General features: G+C 41.6%; 23 non-coding genes across 23 annotated transcripts; all 23 read right to left on the bottom strand.

The window, feature by feature from the left end:
* Positions 1 to 42: 42 nt before the first annotated feature.
* On the bottom strand, positions 43 to 114 carry trnag-ucc (transfer RNA glycine (anticodon UCC)). The gene has a single exon. It is a non-coding gene; the product is annotated as a tRNA-Gly (tRNA).
* Positions 115 to 713: 599 nt separating this feature from the next.
* On the bottom strand, positions 714 to 785 carry trnag-ucc (transfer RNA glycine (anticodon UCC)). The gene has a single exon. It is a non-coding gene; the product is annotated as a tRNA-Gly (tRNA).
* A 588-nt stretch (positions 786 to 1,373) lies between these two features.
* Positions 1,374 to 1,445, bottom strand: trnae-uuc (transfer RNA glutamic acid (anticodon UUC)). Its single transcript has one exon. It is a non-coding gene; the product is annotated as a tRNA-Glu (tRNA).
* A 599-nt stretch (positions 1,446 to 2,044) lies between these two features.
* On the bottom strand, positions 2,045 to 2,116 carry trnag-ucc (transfer RNA glycine (anticodon UCC)). The gene has a single exon. It is a non-coding gene; the product is annotated as a tRNA-Gly (tRNA).
* Positions 2,117 to 2,704: 588 nt separating this feature from the next.
* trnae-uuc (transfer RNA glutamic acid (anticodon UUC)) lies at positions 2,705 to 2,776 on the bottom strand. The gene has a single exon. It is a non-coding gene; the product is annotated as a tRNA-Glu (tRNA).
* A 599-nt stretch (positions 2,777 to 3,375) lies between these two features.
* On the bottom strand, positions 3,376 to 3,447 carry trnag-ucc (transfer RNA glycine (anticodon UCC)). Its single transcript has one exon. It is a non-coding gene; the product is annotated as a tRNA-Gly (tRNA).
* A 588-nt stretch (positions 3,448 to 4,035) lies between these two features.
* On the bottom strand, positions 4,036 to 4,107 carry trnae-uuc (transfer RNA glutamic acid (anticodon UUC)). The gene has a single exon. It is a non-coding gene; the product is annotated as a tRNA-Glu (tRNA).
* Positions 4,108 to 4,695: 588 nt separating this feature from the next.
* On the bottom strand, positions 4,696 to 4,767 carry trnae-uuc (transfer RNA glutamic acid (anticodon UUC)). The gene has a single exon. It is a non-coding gene; the product is annotated as a tRNA-Glu (tRNA).
* Positions 4,768 to 5,355: 588 nt separating this feature from the next.
* trnae-uuc (transfer RNA glutamic acid (anticodon UUC)) lies at positions 5,356 to 5,427 on the bottom strand. The gene has a single exon. It is a non-coding gene; the product is annotated as a tRNA-Glu (tRNA).
* A 599-nt stretch (positions 5,428 to 6,026) lies between these two features.
* On the bottom strand, positions 6,027 to 6,098 carry trnag-ucc (transfer RNA glycine (anticodon UCC)). Its single transcript has one exon. It is a non-coding gene; the product is annotated as a tRNA-Gly (tRNA).
* Positions 6,099 to 6,686: 588 nt separating this feature from the next.
* On the bottom strand, positions 6,687 to 6,758 carry trnae-uuc (transfer RNA glutamic acid (anticodon UUC)). The gene has a single exon. It is a non-coding gene; the product is annotated as a tRNA-Glu (tRNA).
* A 588-nt stretch (positions 6,759 to 7,346) lies between these two features.
* On the bottom strand, positions 7,347 to 7,418 carry trnae-uuc (transfer RNA glutamic acid (anticodon UUC)). Its single transcript has one exon. It is a non-coding gene; the product is annotated as a tRNA-Glu (tRNA).
* A 588-nt stretch (positions 7,419 to 8,006) lies between these two features.
* trnae-uuc (transfer RNA glutamic acid (anticodon UUC)) lies at positions 8,007 to 8,078 on the bottom strand. Its single transcript has one exon. It is a non-coding gene; the product is annotated as a tRNA-Glu (tRNA).
* A 599-nt stretch (positions 8,079 to 8,677) lies between these two features.
* trnag-ucc (transfer RNA glycine (anticodon UCC)) lies at positions 8,678 to 8,749 on the bottom strand. The gene has a single exon. It is a non-coding gene; the product is annotated as a tRNA-Gly (tRNA).
* Positions 8,750 to 9,337: 588 nt separating this feature from the next.
* Positions 9,338 to 9,409, bottom strand: trnae-uuc (transfer RNA glutamic acid (anticodon UUC)). Its single transcript has one exon. It is a non-coding gene; the product is annotated as a tRNA-Glu (tRNA).
* A 599-nt stretch (positions 9,410 to 10,008) lies between these two features.
* On the bottom strand, positions 10,009 to 10,080 carry trnag-ucc (transfer RNA glycine (anticodon UCC)). The gene has a single exon. It is a non-coding gene; the product is annotated as a tRNA-Gly (tRNA).
* Positions 10,081 to 10,668: 588 nt separating this feature from the next.
* trnae-uuc (transfer RNA glutamic acid (anticodon UUC)) lies at positions 10,669 to 10,740 on the bottom strand. Its single transcript has one exon. It is a non-coding gene; the product is annotated as a tRNA-Glu (tRNA).
* A 599-nt stretch (positions 10,741 to 11,339) lies between these two features.
* Positions 11,340 to 11,411, bottom strand: trnag-ucc (transfer RNA glycine (anticodon UCC)). The gene has a single exon. It is a non-coding gene; the product is annotated as a tRNA-Gly (tRNA).
* Positions 11,412 to 11,998: 587 nt separating this feature from the next.
* Positions 11,999 to 12,070, bottom strand: trnae-uuc (transfer RNA glutamic acid (anticodon UUC)). Its single transcript has one exon. It is a non-coding gene; the product is annotated as a tRNA-Glu (tRNA).
* Positions 12,071 to 12,669: 599 nt separating this feature from the next.
* Positions 12,670 to 12,741, bottom strand: trnag-ucc (transfer RNA glycine (anticodon UCC)). Its single transcript has one exon. It is a non-coding gene; the product is annotated as a tRNA-Gly (tRNA).
* A 588-nt stretch (positions 12,742 to 13,329) lies between these two features.
* Positions 13,330 to 13,401, bottom strand: trnae-uuc (transfer RNA glutamic acid (anticodon UUC)). Its single transcript has one exon. It is a non-coding gene; the product is annotated as a tRNA-Glu (tRNA).
* Positions 13,402 to 14,660: 1,259 nt separating this feature from the next.
* trnae-uuc (transfer RNA glutamic acid (anticodon UUC)) lies at positions 14,661 to 14,732 on the bottom strand. Its single transcript has one exon. It is a non-coding gene; the product is annotated as a tRNA-Glu (tRNA).
* Positions 14,733 to 15,331: 599 nt separating this feature from the next.
* On the bottom strand, positions 15,332 to 15,403 carry trnag-ucc (transfer RNA glycine (anticodon UCC)). Its single transcript has one exon. It is a non-coding gene; the product is annotated as a tRNA-Gly (tRNA).
* Between the last annotated feature and the right edge of the window lie 129 nt (positions 15,404 to 15,532).

Genomic DNA, 15,532 nt, shown 5'->3' with positions numbered 1-15,532 from the left:
GGCATCAGAAGTTCATTTCAACCTCAAGTCGAAATTGACAAATGTGATGGCTGGGAATCGAACCCAGGTCAACTGCTTGGAAGGCAACCATGCTTACCACTGCACCACCATCACACACCTGAAAAGCAACTTTGATAAACCGCACAGTAATCCTGCAGCTTTTTCTGAAGCCGTTTTTGTTCCTTCTGATGCAATTCGACAGATTTAATGAAATGTAACATCACATGTAATGCAAGATAGACAGATAAAAGAAAGCATCGAAGGAACCAGCTAAAAATTGCAATATTTTGGTGACAATAAAATGAATTCCAGATTCACACAATGTATGTCAAGTGTCAAGTGGGGATTCCTTCAACATTCTTCCCATTTTGTGTGCCTCTGCCCACTCAGGGAGCAATTCCCCAGAATTGAACTGGAAATGACTCACTTATGTTGTTGAGGAATTTGAAACACTGCTGCTTGACTTGCAGGGCCTGAGCCCAGCTCCGACATTGATGTCTTTGGTGATTGACAACTCCTAGTATGAATTCAGGTAGCACTGGTGCCAGCACATTATGACAGTTTGATGACACGCAGACTTTGCATTGCAAGCATTTGTGCATGACCCTTTGAAATCAGGTTGCTCAACAAAAATCCTTGAGATGCTGCTGTAAGAACTGCTTGCAACCAGAGGCATCAGAAGTTCATTTCAACCTCAAGTAGAAATTGACAAATGTGATGGCTGGGAATCGAACCCAGGTCAACTGCTTGGAAGGCAACCATGCTTACCACTGCACCACCATCACACAACTGAAAAGCAACTTTGATAAACCGCACAGTAATCCTGTAGCTGTTTCTGAAGCCGTTTTTGTTCCTTCTGATGCAATTCGACAGATTTAATGAAATGTAACATCACATGGAATGCAAGATAGACAGATAAAAGAAAGCATCGAAGGAACCAGCTAAAGATTGCAATATTTTGGTCACAATTAAATGAATTCCAGATTCACACAATGTATGTCAAGTGTCAGCTGGGGATTCCTTCAACATTCTTCCCATCTTGTCTGCCTCTGCCCTCTCAGGGAGCAATTCCCCAGATTTTAACTGGAAATGACTCACTGATGTTGTTAAAGAATTTGGAACACTGCTGCTTGACTTGCAGGACCTGAGCCCAGCTCCGACATTGATGTCTTTGGACACTGACAGCTCATACTACGAATTCGGGTAGCACTGTCGCCCACACATTATGACAGATTGATGACACATGGACTTTGCATTGCAAGAATTTGTACATGACCCTTTGAAAACAGGTTGCTCAACAAAATCCTTGAGATGTTGCTATAAGAACTGCTTTCAACCAGAGGATCATTTCATCCTCAATTAAAAATGACAAATGTAATGGCTGGGAATCAAACCCAGGTCAATTGCTTGAAAGGCAACCATGCTTACCACTGCACCACCATCACACAACTGGAAAGCAACTTTGATAAACCGCACAGTAATCCTGCAGCTTTTTCTGAAGCAGTTTTTGTTCCTTCTGATGCAATTCGACAGATTTGATGAAATGTAACATCACATGTAATGCAAGATAGACAGATAAAAGAAAGCATCGAAGGAACCAGCTAAAAATTGCAATATTTTGGTGACAATAAAATGAATTCCAGATTCACACAATGTATGTCAAGTGTCAAGTGGGGATTCCTTCAACATTCTTCCCATTTTGTGTGCCTCTGCCCACTCAGGGAGCAATTCCCCAGAATTGAACTGGAAATGACTCACTTATGTTGTTGAGGAATTTGAAACACTGCTGCTTGACTTGCAGGGCCTGAGCCCAGCTCCGACATTGATGTATTTGGTGATTGACAACTCATAGTATGAATTCAGGTAGCACTGGTGCCAGCACATTATGACAGTTTGATGACACGCAGACTTTGCATTGCAAGCATTTGTGCATGACCCTTTAAAAACAGGTTGCTCAACAAAAATCCTTGAGATGCTGCTGTAAGAACTGCTTGCAACCAGAGGCATCAGAAGTTCATTTCAACCTCAAGTAGAAATTGACAAATGTGATGGCTGGGAATCGAACCCAGGTCAACTGCTTGGAAGGCAACCATGCTTACCACTGCACCACCATCACACAACTGAAAAGCAACTTTGATAAACCGCACAGTAATCCTGCAGCTTTTTCTGAAGCCGTTTTTGTTCCTTCTGATGCAATTCGACAGATTTAATGAAATGTAACATCACATGTAATGCAAGATAGACAGATAAAAGAAAGCATCGAAGGAACCAGCTAAAGATTGCAATATTTTGGTCACAATTAAATGAATTCCAGATTCACACAATGTATGTCAAGTGTCAGCTGGGGATTCCTTCAACATTCTTCCCATCTTGTCTGCCTCTGCCCTCTCAGGGAGCAATTCCCCAGAATTTAACTGGAAATGACTCACTGATGTGGTTAAAGAATTTGGAACACTGCTGCTTGACTTGCAGGACCTGAGCCCAGCTCCGACATTGATGTCTTTGGACACTGACAGCTCATACTACGAATTCGGGTAGCACTGTCGCCCATACATTATGACAGATTGATGACACATGGACTTTGCATTGCAAGAATTTGTACATGACCCTTTGAAAACAGGTTGCTCAACAAAATCCTTGAGATGTTGCTGTAAGAACTGCTTTCAACCAGAGGATCATTTCATCCTCAATTAAAAATGACAAATGTAATGGCTGGGAATCAAACCCAGGTCAACTGCTTGAAAGGCAACCATGCTTACCACTGCACCACCATCACACAACTGAAAAGCAACTTTGATAAACCGCACAGTAATCCTGCAGCTTTTTCTGAAGCAGTTTTTGTTCCTTCTGATGCAATTCGACAGATTTGATGAAATGTAACATCACATGTAATGCAAGATAGACAGATAAAAGAAAGCATCGAAGGAACCAGCGAAAAATTGCAATATTTTGGTGACAATAAAATGAATTCCAGATTCACACAATGTATGTCAAGTGTCAAGTGGGGATTCCTTCAACATTCTTCCCATTTTGTGTGCCTCTGCCCACTCAGGGAGCAATTCCCCAGAATTGAACTGGAAATGACTCACTTATGTTGGTGAGGAATTTGAAACACTGCTGCTTGACTTGCAGGGCCTGAGCCCAGCTCCGACATTGATGTCTTTGGTGATTGACAACTCCTAGTATGAATTCAGGTTGCACTGGTGCCAGCACATTATGACAGTTTGATGACACGCAGACTTTGCATTGCAAGCATTTGTGCATGACCCTTTAAAAACAGGTTGCTCAACAAAAATCCTTGAGATGCTGCTGTGAGAACTGCTTGCAACCAGAGGCATCAGAAGTTCATTTCAACCTCAAGTAGAAATTGACAAATGTGATGGCTGGGAATCGAACCCAGGTCAACTGCTTGGAAGGCAACCATGCTTACCACTGCACCACCATCACACAACTGAAAAGCAACTTTGATAAACCGCACAGTAATCCTGTAGCTTTTTCTGAAGCCGTTTTTGTTCCTTCTGATGCAATTCGACAGATTTAATGAAATGTAACATCACATGGAATGCAAGATAGACAGATAAAAGAAAGCATCGAAGGAACCAGCTAAAGATTGCAATATTTTGGTCACAATTAAATGAATTCCAGATTTACACAATGTATGTCAAGTGTCAGCTGGGGATTCCTTCAACATTCTTCCCATCTTGTCTGCCTCTGCCCTCTCAGGGAGCAATTCCCCAGAATTTAACTGGAAATGACTCACTGATGTTGTTAAAGAATTTGGAACACTGCTGCTTGACTTGCAGGACCTGAGCCCAGCTCCGACATTGATGTCTTTGGACACTGACAGCTCATACTACGAATTCGGGTAGCACTGTCGCCCATACATTATGACAGATTGATGACACATGGACTTTGCATTGCAAGAATTTGTACATGACCCTTTGAAAACAGGTTGCTCAACAAAATCCTTGAGATGTTGCTATAAGAACTGCTTTCAACCAGAGGATCATTTCATCCTCAATTAAAAATGACAAATGTAATGGCTGGGAATCAAACCCAGGTCAACTGCTTGAAAGGCAACCATGCTTACCACTGCACCACCATCACACAACTGAAAAGCAACTTTGATAAACCGCACAGTAATCCTGCAGCTTTTTCTGAAGCAGTTTTTGTTCCTTCTGATGCAATTCGACAGATTTGATGAAATGTAACATCACATGTAATGCAAGATAGACAGATAAAAGAAAGCATCGAAGGAACCAGCTAAAAATTGCAATATTTTGGTGACAATAAAATGAATTCCAGATTCACACAATGTATGTCAAGTGTCAAGTGGGGATTCCTTCAACATTCTTCCCATTTTGTGTGCCTCTGCCCACTCAGGGAGCAATTCCCCAGAATTGAACTGGAAATGACTCACTTATGTTGTTGAGGAATTTGAAACACTGCTGCTTGACTTGCAGGGCCTGAGCCCAGCTCCGACATTGATGTATTTGGTGATTGACAACTCATAGTATGAATTCAGGTAGCACTGGTGCCAGCACATTATGACAGTTTGATGACACGCAGACTTTGCATTGCAAGCATTTGTGCATGACCCTTTAAAAACAGGTTGCTCAACAAAATCCTTGAGATGTTGCTATAAGAACTGCTTTCAACCAGAGGATCATTTCATCCTCAATTAAAAATGACAAATGTAATGGCTGGGAATCAAACCCAGGTCAACTGCTTGAAAGGCAACCATGCTTACCACTGCACCACCATCACACAACTGAAAAGCAACTTTGATAAACCGCACAGTAATCCTGCAGCTTTTTCTGAAGCAGTTTTTGTTCCTTCTGATGCAATTCGACAGATTTGATGAAATGCAACATCACATGTAATGCAAGATAGACAGATAAAAGAAAGCATCGAAGGAACCAGCTAAAAACTGCAATATTTTGGTGACAATAAAATTAATTCCAGATTCACACAATGTATGTCAAGTGTCAAGTGGGGATTCCTTCAACATTCTTCCCATTTTGTCTGCCTCTGCCCACTCAAGGAGCAATTCCCCAGAATTGAACTGGAAATGACTCACTTATGTTGTTGAGGAATTTGAAACACTGCTGCTTGACTTGCAGGGCCTGAGCCCAGCTCCGACATAGATGTCTTTGGACACTGACAGCTCATACTACGAATTCGGGTAGCACTGTCACCCATACATTATGACAGATTGATGACACATGGACTTTGCATTGCAAGAATTTGTACATGACCCTTTGAAAACAGGTTGCTCAACAAAATCCTTGAGATGTTGCTATAAGAACTGCTTTCAACCAGAGGATCATTTCATCCTCAATTAAAAATGACAAATGTAATGGCTGGGAATCAAACCCAGGTCAACTGCTTGAAAGGCAACCATGCTTACCACTGCACCACCATCACACAACTGAAAAGCAACTTTGATAAACCGCACAGTAATCCTGCAGCTTTTTCTGAAGCAGTTTTTGTTCCTTCTGATGCAATTCGACAGATTTGATGAAATGTAACATCACATGTAATGCAAGATAGACAGATAAAAGAAAGCATCGAAGGAACCAGCTAAAAATTGCAATATTTTGGTGACAATAAAATGAATTCCAGATTCACACAATGTATGTCAAGTGTCAAGTGGGGATTCCTTCAACATTCTTCCCATTTTGTGTGCCTCTGCCCACTCAGGGAGCAATTCCCCAGAATTGAACTGGAAATGACTCACTTATGTTGGTGAGGAATTTGAAACACTGCTGCTTGACTTGCAGGGCCTGAGCCCAGCTCCGACATTGATGTCTTTGGTGATTGACAACTCCTAGTATGAATTCAGGTAGCACTGGTGCCAGCACATTATGACAGTTTGATGACACGCAGACTTTGCATTGCAAGCATTTGTGCATGACCCTTTAAAAACAGGTTGCTCAACAAAAATCCTTGAGATGCTGCTGTGAGAACTGCTTGCAACCAGAGGCATCAGAAGTTCATTTCAACCTCAAGTAGAAATTGACAAATGTGATGGCTGGGAATCGAACCCAGGTCAACTGCTTGGAAGGCAACCATGCTTACCACTGCACCACCATCACACAACTGAAAAGCAACTTTGATAAACCGCACAGTAATCCTGTAGCTTTTTCTGAAGCCGTTTTTGTTCCTTCTGATGCAATTCGACAGATTTAATGAAATGTAACATCACATGGAATGCAAGATAGACAGATAAAAGAAAGCATCGAAGGAACCAGCTAAAGATTGCAATATTTTGGTCACAATTAAATGAATTCCAGATTTACACAATGTATGTCAAGTGTCAGCTGGGGATTCCTTCAACATTCTTCCCATCTTGTCTGCCTCTGCCCTCTCAGGGAGCAATTCCCCAGAATTTAACTGGAAATGACTCACTGATGTTGTTAAAGAATTTGGAACACTGCTGCTTGACTTGCAGGACCTGAGCCCAGCTCCGACATTGATGTCTTTGGACACTGACAGCTCATACTACGAATTCGGGTAGCACTGTCGCCCATACATTATGACAGATTGATGACACATGGACTTTGCATTGCAAGAATTTGTACATGACCCTTTGAAAACAGGTTGCTCAACAAAATCCTTGAGATGTTGCTATAAGAACTGCTTTCAACCAGAGGATCATTTCATCCTCAATTAAAAATGACAAATGTAATGGCTGGGAATCAAACCCAGGTCAACTGCTTGAAAGGCAACCATGCTTACCACTGCACCACCATCACACAACTGAAAAGCAACTTTGATAAACCGCACAGTAATCCTGCAGCTTTTTCTGAAGCAGTTTTTGTTCCTTCTGATGCAATTCGACAGATTTGATGAAATGTAACATCACATGTAATGCAAGATAGACAGATAAAAGAAAGCATCGAAGGAACCAGCTAAAAATTGCAATATTTTGGTGACAATAAAATGAATTCCAGATTCACACAATGTATGTCAAGTGTCAAGTGGGGATTCCTTCAACATTCTTCCCATTTTGTGTGCCTCTGCCCACTCAGGGAGCAATTCCCCAGAATTGAACTGGAAATGACTCACTTATGTTGTTGAGGAATTTGAAACACTGCTGCTTGACTTGCAGGGCCTGAGCCCAGCTCCGACATTGATGTATTTGGTGATTGACAACTCATAGTATGAATTCAGGTAGCACTGGTGCCAGCACATTATGACAGTTTGATGACACGCAGACTTTGCATTGCAAGCATTTGTGCATGACCCTTTAAAAACAGGTTGCTCAACAAAATCCTTGAGATGTTGCTATAAGAACTGCTTTCAACCAGAGGATCATTTCATCCTCAATTAAAAATGACAAATGTAATGGCTGGGAATCAAACCCAGGTCAACTGCTTGAAAGGCAACCATGCTTACCACTGCACCACCATCACACAACTGAAAAGCAACTTTGATAAACCGCACAGTAATCCTGCAGCTTTTTCTGAAGCAGTTTTTGTTCCTTCTGATGCAATTCGACAGATTTGATGAAATGCAACATCACATGTAATGCAAGATAGACAGATAAAAGAAAGCATCGAAGGAACCAGCTAAAAACTGCAATATTTTGGTGACAATAAAATTAATTCCAGATTCACACAATGTATGTCAAGTGTCAAGTGGGGATTCCTTCAACATTCTTCCCATTTTGTCTGCCTCTGCCCACTCAAGGAGCAATTCCCCAGAATTTAACTGGAAATGACTCACTTATGTTGTTGAGGAATTTGAAACACTGCTGCTTGACTTGCAGGGCCTGAGCCCAGCTCCGACATAGATGTCTTTGGACACTGACAGCTCATACTACGAATTCGGGTAGCACTGTCGCCCATACATTATGACAGATTGATGACACATGGACTTTGCATTGCAAGAATTTGTACATGACCCTTTGAAAACAGGTTGCTCAACAAAATCCTTGAGATGTTGCTATAAGAACTGCTTTCAACCAGAGGATCATTTCATCCTCAATTAAAAATGACAAATGTAATGGCTGGGAATCAAACCCAGGTCAACTGCTTGAAAGGCAACCATGCTTACCACTGCACCACCATCACACAACTGAAAAGCAATTTTGATAAACCGCACAGTAATCCTGCAGCTTTTTCTGAAGCAGTTTTTGTTCCTTCTGATGCAATTCGACAGATTTGATGAAATGTAACATCACATGTAATGCAAGATAGACAGATAAAAGAAAGCATCGAAGGAACCAGCTAAAAATTGCAATATTTTGGTGACAATAAAATGAATTCCAGATTCACACAATGTATGTCAAGTGTCAAGTGGGGATTCCTTCAACATTCTTCCCATTTTGTGTGCCTCTGCCCACTCAGGGAGCAATTCCCCAGAATTGAACTGGAAATGACTCACTTATGTTGTTGAGGAATTTGAAACACTGCTGCTTGACTTGCAGGGCCTGAGCCCAGCTCCGACATTGATGTATTTGGTGATTGACAACTCATAGTATGAATTCAGGTAGCACTGGTGCCAGCACATTATGACAGTTTGATGACACGCAGACTTTGCATTGCAAGCATTTGTGCATGACCCTTTAAAAACAGGTTGCTCAACAAAAATCCTTGAGATGCTGCTGTAAGAACTGCTTGCAACCAGAGGCATCAGAAGTTCATTTCAACCTCAAGTAGAAATTGACAAATGTGATGGCTGGGAATCGAACCCAGGTCAACTGCTTGGAAGGTAACCATGCTTACCACTGCACCACCATCACACAACTGAAAAGCAACTTTGATAAACCGCACAGTAATCCTGCAGCTTTTTCTGAAGCCGTTTTTGTTCCTTCTGATGCAATTCGACAGATTTAATGAAATGTAACATCACATGGAATGCAAGATAGACAGATAAAAGAAAGCATCGAAGGAACCAGCTAAAGATTGCAATATTTTGGTCACAATTAAATGAATTCCAGATTCACACAATGTATGTCAAGTGTCAGCTGGGGATTCCTTCAACATTCTTCCCATCTTGTCTGCCTCTGCCCTCTCAGGGAGCAATTCCCCAGAATTTAACTGGAAATGACTCACTGATGTTGTTAAAGAATTTGGAACACTGCTGCTTGACTTGCAGGACCTGAGCCCAGCTCCGACATTGATGTCTTTGGACACTGACAGCTCATACTACGAATTTGGGTAGCACTGTCGCCCATACATTATGACAGATTGATGACACATGGACTTTGCATTGCAAGAATTTGTACATGACCCTTTGAAAACAGGTTGCTCAACAAAATCCTTGAGATGTTGCTGTAAGAACTGCTTTCAACCAGAGGATCATTTCATCCTCAATTAAAAATGACAAATGTAATGGCTGGGAATCAAACCCAGGTCAACTGCTTGAAAGGCAACCATGCTTACCACTGCACCACCATCACACAACTGAAAAGCAATTTTGATAAACCGCACAGTAATCCTGCAGCTTTTTCTGAAGCAGTTTTTGTTCCTTCTGATGCAATTCGACAGATTTGATGAAATGTAACATCACATGTAATGCAAGATAGACAGATAAAAGAAAGCATCGAAGGAACCAGCTAAAAATTGCAATATTTTGGTGACAATAAAATGAATTCCAGATTCACACAATGTATGTCAAGTGTCAAGTGGGGATTCCTTCAACATTCTTCCCATTTTGTGTGCCTCTGCCCACTCAGGGAGCAATTCCCCAGAATTGAACTGGAAATGACTCACTTATGTTGGTGAGGAATTTGAAACACTGCTGCTTGACTTGCAGGGCCTGAGCCCAGCTCCGACATTGATGTATTTGGTGATTGACAACTCATAGTATGAATTCAGGTAGCACTGGTGCCAGCACATTATGACAGTTTGATGACACGCAGACTTTGCATTGCAAGCATTTGTGCATGACCCTTTAAAAACAGGTTGCTCAACAAAAATCCTTGAGATGCTGCTGTGAGAACTGCTTGCAACCAGAGGCATCAGAAGTTCATTTCAACCTCAAGTAGAAATTGACAAATGTGATGGCTGGGAATCGAACCCAGGTCAACTGCTTGGAAGGCAACCATGCTTACCACTGCACCACCATCACACAACTGAAAAGCAACTTTGATAAACCGCACAGTAATCCTGTAGCTTTTTCTGAAGCCGTTTTTGTTCCTTCTGATGCAATTCGACAGATTTAATGAAATGTAACATCACATGGAATGCAAGATAGACAGATAAAAGAAAGCATCGAAGGAACCAGCTAAAGATTGCAATATTTTGGTCACAATTAAATGAATTCCAGATTTACACAATGTATGTCAAGTGTCAGCTGGGGATTCCTTCAACATTCTTCCCATCTTGTCTGCCTCTGCCCTCTCAGGGAGCAATTCCCCAGAATTTAACTGGAAATGACTCACTGATGTTGTTAAAGAATTTGGAACACTGCTGCTTGACTTGCAGGACCTGAGCCCAGCTCCGACATTGATGTCTTTGGACACTGACAGCTCATACTACGAATTCGGGTAGCACTGTCGCCCATACATTATGACAGATTGATGACACATGGACTTTGCATTGCAAGAATTTGTACATGACCCTTTGAAAACAGGTTGCTCAACAAAATCCTTGAGATGTTGCTATAAGAACTGCTTTCAACCAGAGGATCATTTCATCCTCAATTAAAAATGACAAATGTAATGGCTGGGAATCAAACCCAGGTCAACTGCTTGAAAGGCAACCATGCTTACCACTGCACCACCATCACACAATTGAAAAGCAACTTTGATAAACCGCACAGTAATCCTGCAGCTTTTTCTGAAGCAGTTTTTGTTCCTTCTGATGCAATTCGACAGATTTGATGAAATGTAACATCACATGTAATGCAAGATAGACAGATAAAAGAAAGCATCGAAGGAACCAGCTAAAAATTGCAATATTTTGGTGACAATAAAATGAATTCCAGATTCACACAATGTATGTCAAGTGTCAAGTGGGGATTCCTTCAACATTCTTCCCATTTTGTGTGCCTCTGCCCACTCAGGGAGCAATTCCCCAGAATTGAAGTGGAAATGACTCACTTATGTTGTTGAGGAATTTGAAACACTGCTGCTTGACTTGCAGGGCCTGAGCCCAGCTCCGACATTGATGTCTTTGGTGATTGACAACTCCTAGTATGAATTCAGGTAGCACTGGTGCCAGCACATTATGACAGTTTGATGACACGCAGACTTTGCATTGCAAGCATTTGTGCATGACCCTTTGAAATCAGGTTGCTCAACAAAAATCCTTGAGATGCTGCTGTAAGAACTGCTTGCAACCAGAGGCATCAGAAGTTCATTTCAACCTCAAGTAGAAATTGACAAATGTGATGGCTGGGAATCGAACCCAGGTCAACTGCTTGGAAGGCAACCATGCTTACCACTGCACCACCATCACACAACTGAAAAGCAACTTTGATAAACCGCACAGTAATCCTGTAGCTTTTTCTGAAGCCGTTTTTGTTCCTTCTGATGCAATTCGACAGATTTAATGAAATGTAACATCACATGGAATGCAAGATAGACAGATAAAAGAAAGCATCGAAGGAACCAGCTAAAGATTGCAATATTTTGGTCACAATTAAATGAATTCCAGATTCACACAATGTATGTCAAGTGTCAGCTGGGGATTCCTTCAACATTCTTCCCATCTTGTCTGCCTCTGCCCTCTCAGGGAGCAATTCCCAGATTTTAACTGGAAATGACTCACTGATGTTGTTAAAGAATTTGGAACACTGCTGCTTGACTTGCAGGACCTGAGCCCAGCTCCGACATTGATGTCTTTGGACACTGACAGCTCATACTACGAATTCGGGTAGCACTGTCGCCCATACATTATGACAGATTGATGACACATGGACTTTGCATTGCAAGAATTTGTACATGACCCTTTGAAAACAGGTTGCTCAACAAAATCCTTGAGATGTTGCGAAAAGAACTGCTTTCAACCAGAGGATCATTTCATCCTCAATTAAAAATGACAAATGTAATGGCTGGGAATCAAACCCAGGTCAACTGCTTGAAAGGCAACCATGCTTACCACTGCACCACCATCACACAACTGAAAAGCAACTTTGATAAACCGCACAGTAATCCTGCAGCTTTTTCTGAAGCAGTTTTTGTTCCTTCTGATGCAATTCGACAGATTTGATGAAATGTAACATCACATGTAATGCAAGATAGACAGATAAAAGAAAGCATCGAAGGAACCAGCTAAAAATTGCAATATTTTGGTGACAATAAAATGAATTCCAGATTCACACAATGTATGTCAAGTGTCAAGTGGGGATTCCTTCAACATTCTTCCCATTTTGTGTGCCTCTGCCCACTCAGGGAGCAATTCCCCAGAATTGAACTGGAAATGACTCACTTATGTTGTTGAGGAATTTGAAACACTGCTGCTTGACTTGCAGGGCCTGAGCCCAGCTCCGACATTGATGTATTTGGTGATTGACAACTCATAGTATGAATTCAGGTAGCACTGGTGCCAGCACATTATGACAGTTTGATGACACGCAGACTTTGCATTGCAAGCATTTGCGCATGACCCTTTAAAAACAGGTTGCTCAACAAAAATCCTTGAGATGCTGCTGTAAGAACTGCTTGCAACCAGAGGCATCAGAAGTTCATTTCAACCTCAAGTAGAAATTGACAAATGTGATGGCTGGGAATCGAACCCAGGTCAACTGCTTGGAAGGTAACCATGCTTACCACTGCACCACCATCACACAACTGAAAAGCAACTTTGATAAACCGCACAGTAATCCTGCAGCTTTTTCTGAAGCCGTTTTTGTTCCTTCTGATGCAATTCGACAGATTTAATGAAATGTAACATCACATGTAATGCAAGATAGACAGATAAAAGAAAGCATCGAAGGAACCAGCTAAAGATTGCAATATTTTGGTCACAATTAAATGAATTCCAGATTCACACAATGTATGTCAAGTGTCAGCTGGGGATTCCTTCAACATTCTTCCCATCTTGTCTGCCTCTGCCCTCTCAGGGAGCAATTCCCCAGAATTTAACTGGAAATGACTCACTGATGTTGTTAAAGAATTTGGAACACTGCTGCTTGACTTGCAGGACCTGAGCCCAGCTCCGACATTGATGTCTTTGGACACTGACAGCTCATACTACGAATTCGGGTAGCACTGTCGCCCATACATTATGACAGATTGATGACACATGGACTTTGCATTGCAAGAATTTGTACATGACCCTTTGAAAACAGGTTGCTCAACAGAATCCTTGAGATGTTGCTATAAGAACTGCTTTCAACCAGAGGATCATTTCATCCTCAATTAAAAATGACAAATGTAATGGCTGGGAATCAAACCCAGGTCAACTGCTTGAAAGGCAACCATGCTTACCACTGCACCACCATCACACAACTGAAAAGCAACTTTGATAAACCGCACAGTAATCCTGCAGCTTTTTCTGAAGCAGTTTTTGTTCCTTCTGATGCAATTCGACAGATTTGATGAAATGTAACATCACATGTAATGCAAGATAGACAGATAAAAGAAAGCATCGAAGGAACCAGCTAAAAATTGCAATATTTTGGTGACAATAAAATGAATTCCAGATTCACACAATGTATGTCAAGTGTCAAGTGGGGATTCCTTCAACATTCTTCCCATTTTGTGTGCCTCTGCCCACTCAGGGAGCAATTCCCCAGAATTGAACTGGAAATGACTCACTTATGTTGTTGAGGAATTTGAAACACTGCTGCTTGACTTGCAGGGCCTGAGCCCAGCTCCGACATTGATGTCTTTGGTGATTGACAACTCATAGTATGAATTCAGGTAGCACTGGTGCCAGCACATTATGACAGTTTGATGACACGCAGACTTTGCATTGCAAGCATTTGTGCATGACCCTTTGAAATCAGGTTGCTCAACAAAAATCCTTGAGATGCTGCTGTAAGAACTGCTTGCAACCAGAGGCATCAGAAGTTCATTTCAACCTCAAGTAGAAATTGACAAATGTGATGGCTGGGAATCGAACCCAGGTCAACTGCTTGGAAGGCAAACATGCTTACCACTGCACCAGCATCACACAACTGAAAAGCAACTTTGATAAACCGCACAGTAATCCTGCAGCTTTTTCTGAAGCCGTTTTTGTTCCTTCTGATGCAATTCGACAGATTTAATGAAATGTAACATCACATGGAATGCAAGATAGACAGATAAAAGAAAGCATCGAAGGAACCAGCTAAAGATTGCAATATTTTGGTCACAATTAAATGAATTCCAGATTCACACAATGTATGTCAAGTGTCAGCTGGGGATTCCTTCAACATTCTTCCCATCTTGTCTGCCTCTGCCCTCTCAGGGAGCAATTCCCCAGAATTTAACTGGAAATGACTCACTGATGTTGTTAAAGAATTTGGAACACTGCTGCTTGACTTGCAGGACCTGAGCCCAGCTCCGACATTGATGTCTTTGGACATTGACAGCTCATACTACGAATTTGGGTAGCACTGTCGCCCATACATTATGACAGATTGATGACACATGGACTTTGCATTGCAAGAATTTGTACATGACCCTTTGAAAACAGGTTGCTCAACAAAATCCTTGAGATGTTGCTGTAAGAACTGCTTTCAACCAGAGGATCATTTCATCCTCAATTAAAAATGACAAATGTAATGGCTGGGAATCAAACCCAGGTCAACTGCTTGAAAGGCAACCATGCTTACCACTGCACCACCATCACACAACTGAAAAGCAACTTTGATAAACCGCACAGTAATCCTGCAGCTTTTTCTGAAGCAGTTTTTGTTCCTTCTGATGCAATTCGACAGATTTGATGAAATGTTACATCACATGTAATGCAAGATAGACAGATAAAAGAAAGCATCGAAGGAACCAGCTAAAAATTGCAATATTTTGGTGACAATAAAATGAATTCCAGATTCACACAATGTATGTCAAGTGTCAAGTGGGGATTCCTTCAACATTCTTCCCATTTTGTGTGCCTCTGCCCACTCAGGGAGCAATTCCCCAGAATTGAACTGGAAATGACTCACTTATGTTGTTGAGGAATTTGAAACACTGCTGCTTGACTTGCAGGGCCTGAGCCCAGCTCCGACATTGATGTATTTGGTGATTGACAACTCATAGTATGAATTCAGGTAGCACTGGTGCCAGCACATTATGACAGTTTGATGACACGCAGACTTTGCATTGCAAGCATTTGTGCATGACCCTTTAAAAACAGGTTGCTCAACAAAAATCCTTGAGATGCTGCTGTGAGAACTGCTTGCAACCAGAGGCATCAGAAATTCATTTCAACCTCAAGTAGAAATTGACAAATGTGATGGCTGGGAATCGAACCCAGGTCAACTGCTTGGAAGGTAACCATGCTTACCACTGCACCACCATCACACAACTGAAAAGCAACTTTGATAAACCGCACAGTAATCCTGCAGCTTTTTCTGAAGCCGTTTTTGTTCCTTCTGATGCAATTCGACAGATTTAATGAAATGTAACATCACATGGAATGCAAGATAGACA

Source organism: Pristiophorus japonicus, chromosome 19 (genome assembly GCF_044704955.1).
Source record: "Pristiophorus japonicus isolate sPriJap1 chromosome 19, sPriJap1.hap1, whole genome shotgun sequence".
NCBI lineage: Eukaryota > Metazoa > Chordata > Chondrichthyes > Pristiophoridae > Pristiophorus > Pristiophorus japonicus.
The sequence above is the reverse complement of the archived record's forward strand: the minus strand, read 5'-3'. Positions and strand labels throughout refer to the sequence as shown.